This window comes from Ctenocephalides felis, unplaced genomic scaffold (genome assembly GCF_003426905.1).
Source record: "Ctenocephalides felis isolate EL2017-DRISC unplaced genomic scaffold, ASM342690v1 CF-g0.4_SCAFFOLD_03265, whole genome shotgun sequence".
NCBI lineage: Eukaryota > Metazoa > Arthropoda > Insecta > Siphonaptera > Pulicidae > Ctenocephalides > Ctenocephalides felis.
In genome coordinates, this window is record NW_020539419.1 from 238,286 (window position 1) to 252,097 (window position 13,812).

At 30.0% G+C, this 13,812-nt stretch overlaps 1 pseudogene; it reads left to right on the plus strand.

Annotated features, from left to right (window-relative positions):
• Positions 1 to 12,193: 12,193 nt before the first annotated feature.
• On the plus strand, positions 12,194 to 13,244 carry LOC113382060 (annotated as a pseudogene).
• Positions 13,245 to 13,812: the final 568 nt, after the last annotated feature.

Genomic DNA, 13,812 nt, shown 5'->3' on the forward strand with positions numbered 1-13,812 from the left:
TAGTTTTTGGTAGAGATCGGCCGGGCCGTTTTCTTGTAATAAAGTTTAAAAAAAAAAAAATTCGACGATTTTTATGATTATTTTTTTGACGATAGATACCATAGTCTTCTAGATCATACTAAAATATTACGGCCCTACGATGACTGGTTCAGCTTTAAAATTCGTCAAAGTTTGCAAAAAGCAGTATGGTCTTTTTGGCATTTGTCAAAATAAGACTTTTGATCGACGTTTTCTCAAAAACGCCTGAACCGATTTTAGAAATTAAAAGCCATTTGATGTATTTCGATGAGGACTATCGTTTGTCAGTTTTGTGCAACGATCTGCCAAGCCGTTTCTTTGTAATTTGAAAAAAACTTTTCGTCGACATTTAAGCTCATCCTACCGAACGATTTTAAAAAATCAAAAACTGTTCGAAAGATATTAGTTGGGAATGGTACTGATTAATTTTAGGTGAAAATCTACCGAGCCGTTTTCTTGTAATTAACTGTTGAAAAAAAGTGTTAAATTTTCGTCGACAATTAAGCTCATCCTACCGAACCGATTTTAAAAAAATCAAAAACTGTTCGAAAGATATTAGTTGGGAATGATACTGATTAATTTTAGGTGAAAATCTACCGAGCCGTTTTCTTGCAATTAACTGTTAAAAAAAAGTGTTAAATTTTCGTCGACATTTAAGCTCATCCTACCGAACCGATTTTAAACAATCAAAAACTGTTCGAAAGATATCATTTGGGAATGATGCTGATAAATTTTAGGTGAAAATCTACCGAGCCGTTTTCTTGTAATTAACTGTTGAAAAAAAGTGTTAAATTTTCGTCGACATTTAAGCTCATCCTACCGAACCGATTTTAAAAAATCAAAAACTGTTCGAAAGATATCATTTGGGAATGATGCTGATTGATTTTAGGTGAAAATCTACCGAGCCGTTTTCTTGTAATTTATTGTTGAAAAAAAATTTAAGCCGATTTTCATGGCACTTTTTTTGCGATATACATCATGGTCTTATAGAACTTACTGTAATATTATGGCCTTACGACAAGTAGTTTAATTTACAAATTCGTCAAAGTTTGCTAAAATTATTATCGTTTTTTTCAAAGCAGGATTGATAAAGAATATTATTTACACTTTTTTTTTATTAAGTCGATTATTTACACATATCGGGAAGTTCATGTAACTTGCCTCAAGGCTAAATACCAAACCAACTAGTATATTTATTAACTTCCCGAAGGAGAAGTTTATGTTTCATCAAAAAAATCCGAATCGCTAATTTTATGTTTTCTGGACGTTTCAAGCCATTCTGAATCGAATGAGACCAAATTTGGAAAAAGTAGTGTGTGTGTGTGTGTGTGTGTGAGTGTGTGTGTGTGTGTGTATGTGTGGTGTGTGTGTGTGTGAACAGATTTTTTGCCGTAAATCGACGTTTTCTCCAAAACGGCTGGACCGATTTCAAAAATTTAAAAGCCATTTGATGTATCTCGATGAGGACTATCGTCTCTGAGTTTTGTGCGGCGATCGGCCGGGCCGTTTCTTTGTAAATTGCAGAAAAGTGAAAAATTTTTCGTCCACGTTTTAGCCCGCAATTCTGAATCGATTCTGAAAATTCAAAAACCGTTCGATAGATATTGGTTGGGAATCGTGCTGATTAGTTTTTGGTAAAGATCGGCCGGGCCGTTTTCTTGTAATAAAGTTTTTAAAAAAAAAATTTCGACGATTTTTATGATTATTTTTTTGACGATAGATACCATAGTTTTCTAGGTCATACTAAAATATTACGGCCCTACGACAACTGGTTAGCTTTAAAAATTCGTCAAAGTTTGCAAAAATCAGTATGGTCTTTTTGGCATTTGTCAAAATTAGACTTTTGGTCGACGTTTTCTCAAAAACGCCTGAACCGATTTTAGAAATTTAAAAACTATTTGATGTATTTCGGTGAGGACTATCGTTTGTCAGTTTTGTGCAACGATCTGCCAAGCCGATTCTTTGTAATTTGAAAAAAAGTGTTAAACTTTTCGTCGACATTCAAGCTCATCCTACCGAACGATTTTAAAAAATCAAAAACTGTTCGAAAGATATTAGTTGGGAATGATACTGATTAATTTTAGGTGAAAATCTACCGAGCCGTTTTCTTGTAATTAACTGTTGAAAAAAAGTGTTAAATTTTCGTCGACATTTAAGCTCATCCTACCGAACCGATTTTAAAAATCAAAAACTGTTAGAAAGATATTACTTGGGAATGATACTGATTAATTTTAGGTGAAAATCTACCGAGCCGTTTTCTTGTAATTAACTGTTGAAAAAAAGTGTTAAATTTTCGTCCACATTCAAGCTCATCCTACCGAACCGATTTTAAAAAATCAAAAACTGTTCGAAAGATATCATTTGGGAATGATGCTGATTAATTTTAGGTGAAAATCTACCGAGCCGTTTTCTTGTAATTAACTGTTGAAAAAAAGTGTTAAATTTTCGTCCACATTTAAGCTCATCCTACCGAACCGATTTTGAAAAATCAAAAACTGTTCCAAAGATATCATTTGGGAATGATGCTGATTAATTTTAGGTGAAAATCTACCGAGCCGTTTTCTTGTAATTAAATGTTGAAAAAAAGTGTTAAATTTTCGTCCACATTCAAGCTCATCCTACCGAACCGATTTTAAAAAATCAAAAACTGTTCGAAAGATATCATTTGGGAATGATGCTGATTAATTTTAGGTGAAAATCTACCGAGCCGTTTTCTTGTAATTAACTGTTGAAAAAAAGTGTTAAATTTTCGTCCACATTTAAGCTCATCCTACCGAACCGATTTTGAAAAATCAAAAACTGTTCCAAAGATATCATTTGGGAATGATGCTGATTAATTTTAGGTGAAAATCTACCGAGCCGTTTTCTTGTAATTAAATGTTGAAAAAAAGTGTGAAATTTTCGTCCACATTTAAGCTCATCCTACCGAACCGATTTTGAAAAATCAAAAACTGTTCGAAAGATATCATTTGGGAATGATGCTGATTAATTTTAGGTGAAAATCTACCGAGCCGTTTTCTTGTAATTAAATGTTGAAAAAATGTGTGAAATTTTCGTCCACATTTAAGCTCATCCTACCGAACCGATTTTGAAAAATCAAAAACTGTTCGAAAGATATCATTTGGGAATGATGCTGATTAATTTTAGGTGAAAATCTACCGAGCCGTTTTCTTGTAATTAAATGTTGAAATAATGTGTTAAATTTTCGTCCACATTTAAGCTCATCCTACCGAACCGATTTTAAAAAATCAAAAACTGTTCGAAAGATATTAGTTAGGAATGGTACTGATTAATTTTAGGTGAAAATCTACCGAGCCGTTTTCTTGTAATTAACTGTTGAAAAAAAGTGTTAAATTTTCGTCCACATTTAAGCTCATCCTACCGAACCGATTTTGAAAAATCAAAAACTGTTCGAAAAATATTAGTTAGGAATGGTACTGATTAATTTTAGGTGAAAATCTACCGAGCCGTTTTCTTGTAATTAACTGTTGAAAAAAAGTGTTAAATTTTCGTCCACATTTAAGCTCATCCTACCGAACCGATTTTGAAAAATCAAAAACTGTTCGAAAGATATTAGTTAGGAATGGTACTGATTAATTTTAAGTGAAAATCTACCGACCCGTTTTCTTGTAATTAGCTGTTGAAAAAAAGTGTTAAATTTTCGTCCACATTTAAGCTCATCCTACCGAACCGATTTTGAAAAATCGAAAACTGTTCGAAAGATATTAGTTAGGAATGGTACTGATTAATTTTAGGTGAAAATCTACCGAGCCGTTTTCTTGTAATTAACTGTTGAAAAAAAGTGTTAAATTTTCGTCCACATTTAAGCTCATCCTACCGAACCGATTTTGAAAAATCAAAAACATATGAAGCCTCTGCCTAGAAAATATACTTCGTCTCCAAGGTCGTGAAATGACCAAGAAATTCTTTACTTTAATCAAGTTATAATAATTATCATCGTTTTCTACAATTTGGAAAAATAATCGTATGCGTCGATACAATTTTGTCACAATGAGAACCACTTATGTATTCAGATTATTATATTAAAAATAATAAAAAAGAATAAAAAATATTTTTTTTTATAATCAATGATAGTGATAAATATAAATTTCTTAATAATTATAAAATAAAAAAATATTGTTAAAGGCAGATCAAGTTGCTTATTCTAAAATTGGATCGATTAAGTATATTATTTACACATTTCGGGAAGTTCATGCAACTTGCCTTCAGGCTAAATGCACCTTCAACTAGTTTTAACTATGTTTGGTATTTTTCATGGCAATCATATTGTTAAAATTTGTATGAGATACACCTGATTATTTTAGAACATTCTAAATATCATTACTATATTTATATACAATTACTATAAATGCGATATATAAATATATATATATATATATATATATATATATATATATATATATATGTAGTAATATGTGAGTTAGGTGTTATATATTTTAATAAAACGAAAGACTGAAAATATCACAATTTAATACATATCATATGTTTGACTTCATTTTATTATATGATTAGAAATATATACACAAAATATAAATAAGTTGAGTTCTAATGAACAGAGCTTACATCAAGAACTTTGATGTTCATTTAATATTTAAGCGTGTAAATTCCTGGTCTTAATTCGATGAGAAATGTAAATAAAACTGACAATAAAGTTAAAACATAGAAAATAGTGTGAGTAACTACAATAACTAATCTAAAACACTCTTTAATGTCCTAATCAAACAAAATTTATCGTTTTTCGTAATAATATTCGCTAACAAAGAACATGTCAGTGTGAAAGCAATTCTTTCATGGAGGTTATATGTGTTATTTTGACGTTTCATTTGCGAATGACAGTTTAGGTGTATTACACAGTGTCTTTTGTCTCTGAATGTTGGTAAGTCGTTTTTCTTTATGACGTCTGTTGGGTGTCTTAGTACATGGCATATTTTTTGGGTTTTAACGGGGTGTGTGTCTTAGTACATGGCATATTTTTTGGGTTTTAACGGGGTGTCAAAGTGATTCACAACACGACATAGATTACGAAGTAAGCAAACGGAGAGCGGAGTAAGTTGTAAGGGTGCCGGCACACCTTACCATACAGTTCATTCAGTGCTCATGCGGCTCCAAACACAAACTAATTTAATTGTCAACTAGACAAGCGCAGACATAGATAAGTAAACATAAATAGATCGCTATCTGAGGCCATTTGACATTACCTCCATTTTAATATTTTTAGCGATCTGAAGGAGGCAGCACATGTTCAGTATATAAATCAACCGCTGGTATTATTCCTAGATATGGTTCGCATACGTAATTAAAAATAAGAAAACCTAAATAATTTCTTATATTGAAAATGTAAAAAATAACATACGAAGTACAAAATATATTTTCAAATATATCACAAACATTTTTACATAATAATTAAAATTTTTATAAATGTAATAATCAATATATACATAATAATAAGTATTATAATTTTACAATTATAAGTAACTAAAAAAAGTATTCACAATGGTATGATGAATTTACAAGAAACGATCAATATAAATTACTGAATGATCAATAATATATAACAACTAGACAGAGATTGTGTAGAAGCAGTTACAATGAAATGTTAAACTTAAAAGGAACGATCAATATGAATTACTTAATGATCAGAATATATAAAACTACACAGAAATATTGTTAAAGTTTTCATAAGCATAATGAATTTACACGAACTGACTAATATTAATTTCCTAATGACTAATAATAATATATTAAAAAGAGAAGAGAGAAGTATAGAGTCTAAGTATGTAGTATATAGAGTATATACTAAAGATAATGGAATAGTATAATTAGAAGAAATGACAAATAATGAACAAATTTAAAAAGTTAAATCCTACAGACATGAAATATAAATATTGATATTAAAATTGATAGAAAACTAAATTCCAAGAATTAAAATCATTAACTTTGCATTTGATAGTTATTTTGCTTTCCAATCAATCATTAATAAAGTTGCATTCTACAAAATCTTGAATTTCTTATGATTTGATTGTGTCAATAGAACAGTGCAGCAGTCCTTTCGGATGGAATGTTAAGAATATTTCTGAGCATTTTATACTCTGTTGCAATTTATACCTTAAATTATTGCATTGTTTGTCTATCCTTCTTAACGCCCTCAACATATAATGGATGTGTCATACATTTTACATGCCCTCGGCATCAAGACACTCCTATCCTCAGTCACTAGATTCTGTTGCAATTTGTATTCCCAATAACATCTAATAAACATAACATGTTGTAATATAATATCAAGTTGTATTAGCAAATGATATTAAAATATTCATAATTATTATTACCTTTTCCACTGGAGTTGCAGAGTGTTCTCCTGGTCATTATAGACATGAGAACTATTCTGTGAAATATAATTGGACATTTCTAATTTGTTCACTTCACGAAGCCGGAAAGAAGTGCATTTTTATATTATTTTTTAAGTTACCACAAGTTGGTGCGTTACATTGTGCCATATTAAATTTCACATAAATGCTTACTTGAATACAATTAATTACAGAAACAACATGCGAACCACAAACTTTAATACAAAATGGCGAATGGCAAATCTAAGCGATCAATTTTGACGTTTTACATATTTTGAAACTAGTAGCGATATCTTTTTTTCGCTAAAAATAGTAGTCCTTTCCAAAACAGGGTAATATACATTTGTTCGGAGATAACCCCCATGAGCGCAGATACACAAAGCCGCCATATTGGTACCAGGCAAAACCGAACAAATGTAGATTACCGTGTTTTGAAATGGATTGGTATTCAAATTGATCGAAGGATGGCGCTACCATTTCCAATTTCATTGATCTAGCAGCTAGCTGGATCTACATTGATTATCGCCATTTTCTATAACTTGTCATCGCGTATTGTAGTTGAGATCCTAGACAATATTAGAATCATGGGGAGTTATCTTCGAACAAATGCGCGTTGCACTGTTTTGGGCTTGAGTAGTGTCAATTTTTAAAAACAGATGGCTCATGTGTACTCAATTTCAACTACAAATTGTTCGTGGTTCGTGCAAGTGGCTGTCAAGTATTTGATCGCTGTACGAATAACCTAACTTTGTCAACTCGTGTTGTTTCTAATTAATTAATTGTGTTTATGTGAACATTTAAGTGAAATTTAATATGGCAAAGTGTTTTTATTGTACCCAAAAAAGTGTCAAGTGCGGGTTAAAATATTTAGCTATTCCAATACAAGTTTCCGCAAAGGTATTTTTTAATAATAATTGCAGCAATAATTATATATAATCAAGATATTTTAACATGTTATTATATTGAATAGGTGTCTTGGGGGTGCTGGAAATTGCTGCAAAATGCACAAACAAAGCGCAGGAGTACTTTTGACAACCAAGGAATGTAATATGTAATGACAAAAGGATTCATAAACAATGCAATAATTTAAGGAATAAGTCGTACAAAAAGTCTCCAAAGGTCTACTATTTTTGGAGACAAATATTTATTTTGCCATGTCCTCAATCATTGAGAAAGTTAAACATATGTAATATCTTCGAAAATATATATTTTGTATTTCGTATGATTTGTTCTTATTTCCAATATTAAAAATTATTCAGGTTTTTGGGGCTGTATACGATACGCACAAATTAAGAAGTAATACCAGGGGTTAATTTAAATATTATACATGTGCTGCCATCTATTTTTAAAAATTTGTATTTCAATCGAGGTAACGTCAAATCGCCAGACATGGCGATCTATTATACTTGTTTATCTATGTCAAATCGACCGAAGCGTTTGTAGTGTCTACTTTGAGCATTAACGTTGGCTATTATAACAGAAATTTTAAATGAAAACACATAAAATATTTGTTTATTTCAAATTTAAATAAGATAATTAAAAATGAGCTACCAAAGCTGTTGTGTAGTGGGTTGTAGAAATACCGGCAGAAAAAGTGACTGCAAATTCTATTCATTTTCTACAGTTAAGTGGAAAGAAAATCAACGGTTAGAAGAATAAAGTAAGTATCATAACCTTATTGTTATAAAAGTACAATTTGGAGTACTATGAATAGTTGTAAAATTGTTATGTTTAGGAAAAAGAAAAATTATAAGTCAATAAATTGTTAAATTATCAAAATTTAATGCTTACTAGAAGAAATTGTTTTGCAAACAATGTAATTAATAAAGGCTAAAATAATGAAAAATATATTTATATATTGTATATTGATTATGTATAATTATTATCTATATATTAATTACATTTTATTATATAATAATTGTAATTTTATGATTAAAAGAAAAATAAAAGTTATCACATAGCGCTAAAATGTTTATTTTGCAAACAGTTTAATTAATACAATGCTGAAATAATGCAAAATATATATTTGTAGTGTTGATGGATCACTGCCGTGGGTTTCCATTAAAGGAAAAAAGTCGGACGTGGTATTGAGTCCTACCTACTTGCCAACAATATTTCTTTCAATTTACAAGCCTCGAAAAGTTAATGTAGTTTTTTTTTCCTGCAATTTTATTTAATGGATGATGGAATCAAATCATGTCTTTATTATAATGTCTATTGTAAGTCTTCAGTTTGACCAAAAATAATAAAATCATGAGTAAATTAATTTATTATTTACTTATTCTATTGATAAAATATTTTTATCATTATTATATTGTTTTTATTAAGAACTATTCCGAGATTATGACATAAGCTTTGAGGCACTTAACCTTAAAAATGTTTACTGCATTTCTTTATTTAATTAATCATTATACTTAATTATGTTTTAAGTACGTTGAAGTAAATTTAATAATTTCAATAAACATTCAGCGTTCACATTATTACTGTATCTTGTTTATTATTATCTATAACAATTATTTAATATCTTTTTTCTTTTACAAACATATAAAACCCATGAAAACCACACACTGATAGCCATAATTAGTTCATATTTATTACGGCGCTGCATGGGCGCTGCAGTCACGCTCTGAGCGAATAGACGCTTCTCTCGCCCGGTTTTTACGTTCAGAAGGAATACTTAAAGGATCCTCCGCTCGACGTGATGGCGCTGTTTTTGGCATTCAAATTAATGGCGCAAAATTTGAAATGAAAATTAATGATTCTTAGTGCACGGGTATTTAAAACTAAATTTGGTATTACAATCCTATTATGTTTTGCAATAATACAATAATAACAAAAATATACTAGATAATATTATATTATAATAAATATACAATCAAATCGAAATACAAATCAACAAATACACTGCAATACACCGGTTTATATATAATAGATATCACATCTAATCTACTGGAATAACTTCTACTTCGAAATTTAGTGGATAATGCATATAGTGTTAGTTCATTACATCGTCTGTCATTCTTAACTCTCATTAACTAATAATCATTCCATGCAAAATTTGTCATTCTTAAGCAATTCATTTTCTCCCAAGTATATTCAGATCCGTGTGAAGTGGTAATCCAATTTTAAACAGCTGGAACAGCTTTTTATTTGTGTATTATGTCTTTCTTGTAGAAGCGCATACTTGATTTCTTACACAATTTCCTAGGACTGACCTCTTTCCTTAAAGTGTATTATGATTAGACTAATATGTCAATGCACTAGGTAGTAATGTAGTAATTATGTCCTCCATATGAGTATGAAGCTGTTCTATTCATATTGTCAAAGGGCTATGCATTTGAGAGCAATTCCTGATGAAATCTTTATTAACAAATATACAAACACAAACGAACAAGAATCGCCATTTTGTAAACTTACACAAAAGTAACACTGATCTGACGTTTCTTAGTAACCAACATAAAACATTTGAAAATACTTTTTCATCGGCTCACTAGCGCCAAATCTGCGACTACAAATGGACCCCTAAGTATACCCTCTGAACGAGGAGTTTGTTCTAAGTGAAAAGGCCCTGGTTGAGATGTGTTTTTCATGTGTTTGTTTATATATAATTATATTTTGGTGAATACTTTTTTCATTTATTATTAAGTTTAATTGGTAAAGTGTAAAGTGCCAAATTGTTATAACTCCAAATATAATAAAAAAAATGAATGTCTTTCCGGCATCTAATTATCAGGTATGTATATAATGATGTATTATGCATATAATAAATATGTATCATGAAAAATACTATTAAAATGTTATATATATATATATATATATATATATTTGTGTAAATTTATATTATATATATATATATATATATATGTGTGTGTGTGTGTGTTAAAATTTATGTGTAAAAAGATGCTTTCAATTTGGATGCAGAGGGCGAATAATCCTTTAATGGAAGACCTAACTCTTCGCTTTGTGGCACAAATTTTTGTGGATAATTTGAAATCAAAACCAATTAGAAGTGTCTCCTTCACGGCAATAACAGAATAGTTTTCAAGTCACTGGAGAATGCTTTGATACAGAACCAGAAGAACAATCTACAACTCCAAGGACAAGGCCAAGTAATTATAACTCTAAATACTTTAATACTATTTGCAAAAAAATATTAATAAATAAATCTTATGTTCTTAGTTAGGAGATGAAAGCCTAAAAACCTTGAAAAAGATTTTTGCAGCACCCCTAAGATTGTCAAGTGCAGGTTAAAACTCCCCTATTCTAACACCAGTTTTCCGCAAAGGTATTTTTTCATAATAATTGCAGCAAAAATAATTAATATCATAATAACAATATCTTCAATTATTATGATATAATAATATATTCAATAGAAGTCCTTGGTGGTAGCTGCAAATTGCCGCAAAATGCAGTGATAAGGCATAGGAGTGCCTTAACACCCAGAAGATGTATGATATGATGTATGATCAAATTTTGTTTCAGGATTAAGAAGGATTAACAAACAATGCAATAATTTAAAGGATAAATTCCAACAGAGTATATAATGTTCTGAGAAGTTTTCAAATATTCCGGAAACGTAAAATGTAAGGGCAGGAATTTTGAAATTGTCTCAATTAAGAGAGTAGACTCAAAGACCAGGCAGTTTATAAAAAGCAAGGGTTTAGTTATAGTTTTAACTAAACCTCCTTGCAATAAAAACTGGATTTAAACGAAAGATAGGTTTGAGCTACAATTGGTATAAATTAAAAGTAGTTCAAGGTTTTGGTTATTTACGTTTAAAAAAACACTTATACAGAAACTGTTCAGATTTCGTCAAATGTAAGTTTATTAATGATTGATTAGATAGCAAAATAACTATTAAATAGAGAGATATTAAAAAAGAATTTCTCGTAAATGAATTTTAATCCTAGAAATTTAGTTTTATCTCAATTTGAATATCAATATATATATATATATATTTCGTTTTTAGGATTATTTTGTCTGGGAAGTATTCGTTCTTTTTTAAAAATTTGCTGTTCTTTTTATTCTTTTAAATTTTTGCATTACTTCCTTTAAACTTTGTCATTCCATCGTCAACACTCCTGCGCTTTTCACTTCTTGGTTTTTAAGTTTTTAATATATTATTATTAGTCATTAAGTAATTAATATTAATAAGTTATTTCTCTTTAATTTGTAGTACTTTAAAAATATACCTGTAATATACTTTAATTAATAGTAGTCAGTTATTTCTGTTTAGTATTTCGTATGTTTTATTCTTATTTCAAACATTAAATTTTTTCAGATTTTTTGGCTGTATTGATTATATGTACAAATGTAGAAGTAATACCAGGGGTTAATTTACATGCTGTATGTACATGTGCTGCCATGTTGTGATCAATTCGTAAATTAAAATGAGTGTAACGTTAAATCGCCCGAGATAGCGATCTATAAGTATATGCTTATTTATCTAGGGAAGGACTGCTGCTTATCGGCGAGCATAGTATTTTTACGCTTTGATTAGACTAACTTTGAAAGCGTGACAAAATTCTTTTATCGGATCGGCTTGCATATGATACGGAAAGTATAGCTAGTACTTTTTCCGAGATTCAATTGATATTCGTATTAAAAGACTTTTAGAATAAGGATATGGATAAGAAACAATATGTTTTATCTTCAAGTTTCTTTTATGTTAAATTTATTTTAAAGATAAATATGCAGAACTTACAACAAAAGGGTGTTCAATATATATTTTACAAAATACTTCAGTTATTAGTCAGATTTATATGGTTCAACATCTCTTTTTTTAAATTGTTATTTGCAATAATATAATAATGGCATTGTATAGCAATAGTGAAGTTTACGCCCATAATTTATCTTAAATTGGAAGTGATTATTTTGATATCACTGATTTTGATAGTGAATGTGAGAGTGATGAAAATTTTTTTCATCCGAGTTTTACCGATTATGTCCAGTGATTCTGAGGATAGTGACAATGAAGAAGTGGAGTGGTCAGAATTTGACAATTATTGAACAATTTTTAGGTCAAAGAGGAGTTGTTTTGAAACCAAATAATCCACAAAGTGTAAGTGAAGTGGTTCAGCTAGTTTTGAGTAATGATTTGTTTAACTATATGGCTGAAGAAAGTAATCGTTATCATTCACAAAATATTGATCGTTTTAAAGACAGTGCAAAATCTTTGAAATGGAAAGACGTATCTGCAGTAGATTCAAAAAAAATGTTGGGATTACTTTTGCTTATTGGTAGAGTTCGTAAGGAGAGTAGGGATGAATACTGGTCCACAGACAGAACAATTGAAACCCCAATTTTTGCCCAAGTGATGAGCAGAGACCGTTTTCGCCAAATTTTTGAAAAATGCTTGGCATTTTTCTAATAATGAAAATAACACCAATGAAAGATTTGCCTTAATAAAATACGTCCGATAGTGTCTTATTTCAAAACAAAATTTGAACAAGTATACAAGCCAGAACGAGACTTGTCATTAGATGAAAGTATTATGTCGTGGAGAGGTCGCTTATTATTCAAGGTGTATAATGCTTCAAAAATCAACATATATGGAATTCTAATTCGAATGGATTGTGAAGCAAAAACAGAATATATATGCAATTATGAAATTTATCATGGTGAAGGAAGTCGGCTTCAAGATACAATTATACGCCTTCTACAGCCCTATCAAAACTTGTAGCATCATGTCTTATAGACAACTATTACAATAGTGTCGATACGTGTCAAGTCCTTTTACAACATGAAATTTGAAGTTGTGGTACTATACGCAAAAATAGAGGACTTCCTCCATGTTTACGAGATATAACCTTGAGACGAGGTGAATCTGTGTTTCGTTGCCGAGGAGATACTCTTGTATAATGTTGGCAATCAAAAAGACTGGTTCGAATGATATCAATAATTCATTCAGCAAGTGTTGTACAAAGCAGAAATTGTATGTGCCAGCTATGTAATGTACTTCATAATGGTGAATGTTTCCATAAATTTCACACATGTAAAAAGGATTAATGTAAAACTGTTTAGTTTAAACAGTAGTTTATATATCTACTATTGCTAAATGTTTTGTTAGTTTTATGTTTAATTATGCATTATTTAAATATTTTTTTTATGTTTCAAAACAACCATGTAGTTTTATTTTTTTTTTAATTGAATTATAAAAAATAGTTGTTTTCGCACTCGTGTTACTCGCGATTTGTCCGCTACACATATCAGTTTGTGTCTTTACTTGTGCGTGTTTACTGGAATTTTATATTTTGACACCACATTTATGAATCTAAGTAAATCCCATAGATCTTATAATGCATGGACTGCTAGTCGTGCGCAAAATAAGTGCTCAAACATATAAGGGGCTGTGACGTCACTTACTGAGCGAACGTTGCCAAAAATCGCAGACTTTCAGTATCAGCCATCACAATTGCTATTATATTAT